The sequence below is a fragment of the Austrofundulus limnaeus genome, unplaced genomic scaffold (genome assembly GCF_001266775.1).
Source record: "Austrofundulus limnaeus strain Quisiro unplaced genomic scaffold, Austrofundulus_limnaeus-1.0 Scaffold74, whole genome shotgun sequence".
In the NCBI taxonomy this organism is placed as follows: Eukaryota; Metazoa; Chordata; class Actinopteri; order Cyprinodontiformes; family Rivulidae; genus Austrofundulus; species Austrofundulus limnaeus.
The window spans coordinates 1,309,768-1,314,001 of NW_013952476.1; the positions used below are offsets into that span (position 1 = coordinate 1,309,768).

General features: G+C 40.0%; 1 long non-coding RNA gene across 2 annotated transcripts in view; it reads left to right on the top strand.

The window, feature by feature from the left end:
- The window catches only part of LOC106519267 (uncharacterized), a 170,728-nt gene extending 167,021 nt beyond the window's left edge, over window positions 1–3,707 (top strand). For both annotated transcript variants that reach the window (XR_001310427.1, XR_001310426.1), the window contains exon 3: window positions 3,519–3,707. This is a non-coding gene — a long non-coding RNA (uncharacterized LOC106519267). The remainder of the gene's footprint in view (window positions 1–3,518) is intronic.
- Window positions 3,708–4,234: the final 527 nt, after the last annotated feature.

Here is a 4,234-nt window from a genome sequence, read left to right on the forward strand (position 1 = left end):
TTATTTAAACAGAAATGTTAATTAATCATCATAAATGTTTTACAGTGATTTCTCTTAGTCTATCAGAAGAAAAGTTGAAAAGAAATCTTATCATATTCTGTTAAAACAACCACAGAGTTTATCCTTGCGCTGGCGGCCTGGCTGGCAAAGCCCTTATCTTTCTTCCTTTTCTCTGACTCATTCGTAACGCCTGAGGGCGGAACCAAAGTCGTCCGCTTCTATTACTAACACGGACATCTTTGAGAGACGGAACACTTCTTCCTGGATGCCGAACTGGGAAGGAAGGCTGAGTTTTCTCTTCGGAGAAACCAGTCCGGCCCGTTAGATCTTGCCCATAAGCCAATTAGGGAGATCTAACGGCCAGGACAGWGGCAAGCTGCCGACTGTCCCACCCGAGACTACAAGTCTCTAAGTGTTTTTCAACTCCTGAGGGGAGAATTTTATTTTGAAAGGCCAAACCGGATGCATCAGCTTGAATCTTTCTGGCGAAGATCGAAGCAGACGAAAGTTGCCTAAAAATAACACTTTTCGCCAAGGAACAGTGAGCGGGCCGAACGAAACGTTCCCTGACTGATCGGAGGTGAGACAGTGTCTACCCAGGRTTTAGTTAAGAAGCCAGCAACAGGTAACGCTGTCGTGTTCCGGGTGACGTGTCATGTGGAGATCTGAGCACAGAGGGGACGTGCTGATCCGGTTGACCACTTAACAAAATAASAGTAGTAGAACACTAATCTTATTTTCATCCTTTCCTTATTCTTTATTTGCCAAAACTTAAGCTAAAGAGTGCCAGTAAAATTGTTTGGTTGTTAACATCAGAACTTGACGTTTTACTGTTCTATACATGAGTAATCTGAGTTTAATGTGAATTAAAATTCGGACGCGAGTTTTATCTCATTTAACTTTGAAGCTTGTTATAGGAAACCCACAATCAGGTGTAACTTATGATCTGTTCAATTTGTGTAAATAAATGATTGCATATGAATCAACTTGAACTCGTCTGAACGTCCACTTATTGTGTCACTTCTCACTTCGCACAGTCAAGATATTAAAAGTAATGAGAAAATACCTTGGTAAAACTTTCCTCCTAACTTGTTATGAGAGATATGTAGAAAGGCTTATTTCACCATAAGTCTAACCCCTACAACGGTCACTAGAGGGGTCTGAAAGCATTGAAGCAGTCAAATTATTGTATATTTTTTGTTTTGTTGAAGGGTTAAATTTAGTATAAAGAATATGGTTTTTAGATGTTCGAGCAGATTGATAATCATAATGACGATRCTGTAGGACAGGGCTATTCAACTAAATTGCTTTGGGGCCACAGTTACTGCAGGTCAACAGCTGAGAGGCCGGACATCCAGCAATTAAAATTATTATGTCAATAAATCAAATATTACAAAGATCTGTTACCTTTGAAATAGTTTATTTGGCTTTATTTAATCATGAATACAACATACAGAATCCTATAAAAGTAGTGATAATTAAACAATATCAAAAACAAAAATAACACATTAAATTTATATTTAACACAAATAATATTTTGATATCGCTAAATTGCCAAATTTTTAAACCAATTTTATTTTCACTTTCATAGTTTTATCTTCAACTGATTGTATTTTTAACTGTCTTGAGTGTGCATAGACATGGTTTTAACCAGCTTATAGCCAAGATTCTGGCGTTTCTGTAGACACCAAACATGTCTATGTTTAACTAAAATAACTTMRAGTAATTAAAGTAGAAAACTGGGGGTTTGGGCTTAAGAGATGAATGAACCAATTTGAGGGCCAAACTTTGGTCACTCTCCACCAGCTGAACAGCCCTGCTGTAGGAGCTTAGTACTTACTAAAGTAGTACTCATGAAAATTTGAGAACTGCTCAATTAAGGTATTGGCTRTTCTGGTATATCAACCTAAAATTTTAGCACTGATGCCTCACAGCAAGAAGGGTTCAATCCCTGGTTCAGACCTGGGGTCTGTCTGTGTGGAGTTTACATGTTCTCCTCATGCTTGTGTCAGTTTTCTCCAGGTACTCTGGTTTACCCCACAGACCAAAAATATTTAAGTAGCCTTCAGGCCCTGACCTCAGTTGAAAAAGAGATCTGTGAACTCAATGGGATTTGCCTGTTTAAACAATAAAATAAAAAGTATGCTATATTTGTGATAACTAACTCTTCCAATGACAGACCACGTGTCCCCAGTGTGTTGTCAGTAAAGACGGGACGAACGAGTCTTTGACGTGATCCGGGTCTCAACGATCCATTTGTTCATAGAGTTGTTCGATAGAGCTGAAATCAACCTTACGCCTAGCAATCATCAGAAAATTGACCATAAACAGAACAATTATCAAGTCAGCTTTGTCTGAAGCTTTTTTATAAACACCCTCTAACTAGATTTGACTCTTTGTCCTCGTTTCCTCTGTGTGGTCCTCTCTCCCTTGTTTAAGGGGCTCGGTGCGAGTGCTTCCATCTCAGAGGGGCCTCTCACCACACACATCCCACTGGAGGTCACGGCCTTGCTTTTCCACAGCATCAAACACTTTGTTCTTGCTGTTTTCCCTCTCTGTGATGAAAGTTCTGCATGATTATTCATGCCCTCCAGAACACATACTATATATATATATTTTTCCACTCTCATTCAAATGCTGTTTTCTTTTTTCTTCAGCAGATAGCAGTAATCAGGCATATTAATATTTAGGAGGGAAGCGTTTTGGTAATACCCGTGACAGGAGCATATTATGGTTTGGGGCTGCAGCACATCAAAGGCTTGTTTGAAAGAGATGTTTATTCAATTGTTGTTTTTCACAGACCTTTTTTTTTTTAGAAATCTTGTTTCTGTGTGAACTCAACACATTAACTCTGCTTTGTGTTTGAGTTTACAGGTAACCTTCTAAAGAACAGGTACCTGAACTTAACACAAACAGTTCAGACAGTTTGAAACGTGTCTGTGCCAGGGCCAGACTGGGACCAAAAAACACCCCTGGCATTTTATTTATACAATATATGAATAGACACAACATACCTGAGGATGTATTTGCATGTTGTGTTGTTTCACAAGTTAAAGTGCAGCAGCTTATAAAGAAAAGAGTAACCATGCTTAAAAAAACTGAGCTTTTAAATAGTTATACGCACCTAAGGTGAAAATTTCAGACCTCTCCATGATTTCTAATTGGGAGAACTTGCAAAGTTGCATGTGTTCAAATACTTATTTTCCTCATAGTATTCCTTCAAAGAGGAGTTAGGTTTTTTGTTTGTAAGCTCTGTCACTAATTGTTCATTAGTTTATATTATATGTTTGAGAAGAAACTGGTCAGTTTTTTTCACTGAAGCAGTGAGGATGACTTCAGGAGCTGGAAAAAGCAAAATGTTTTGTGCTTTTTGGATGCAGGAAGCAGGCACAGGATCCAGCTCAGCTCTGATGTAAAACTTCAGATCTACATTTACATTGTGCTAAAAAAGGCCTTTTCTCTTTTCTCTTGTCCTCCCAACCCCACCCCTCCTTCTTACTGCCTCCTGGTCTGAGCAGAGTGCAAGTTCTACTGCACCAATGGAAACTGCTTACGTCTGGGCTCGCTGATCTGCAACCAGCTGAATAACTGTGGGGACAACAGTGATGAGGAGAACTGCCCTGTGGTCACCCAGCATCCTCCACCAGGCATCTTCAGCTGTAAGTGGAGCAGCTTGCTGCTGCTGCTGCTGCTGCTGCTGCTGCTGCTGCTGCTGCAGCTGCTGCTGCAGCTGCTGCTGCTGCTGCTGCTGCTGCTGCTGCTGCATCTCTGAATCTCTTTTCACACACATCCGGCTGCTTTTTCCTCTCCGATTCATTCTTCTTCCTATTTCTTTCACTTCAGTTTGATCACAGAGAGTTTCTTGTCTGTCCTCATTGAACGTGGACACTGTGAACACTTTCATCTCCACTGAGAACATTTCATGAACTACAAACTGTATTCCTGTCAGACGGGAAAAGTTTCTTCTGTTTGCTGCAGCAAAACACTCAAGAAAAAAAGGTTACATGTTTGGGTTTTAATTCACAGTCAGGCAGGTCAGGCTGCAGAAACACAAACTAAGCGTCATAAAATCAATTAGGACTGGTCACAAAAAGTAAAAAAAAATCTGCATTTTTTGTTTTATTTGGCTTAAATCAGGAGTTCTCAGGTTGAAACAGAACTGACTTGATCTTAGTTACATTTTTACACGGAGCAGGGGCGGTTCTCGGGGCGGGGCCAAAGGGGCAAATTATTT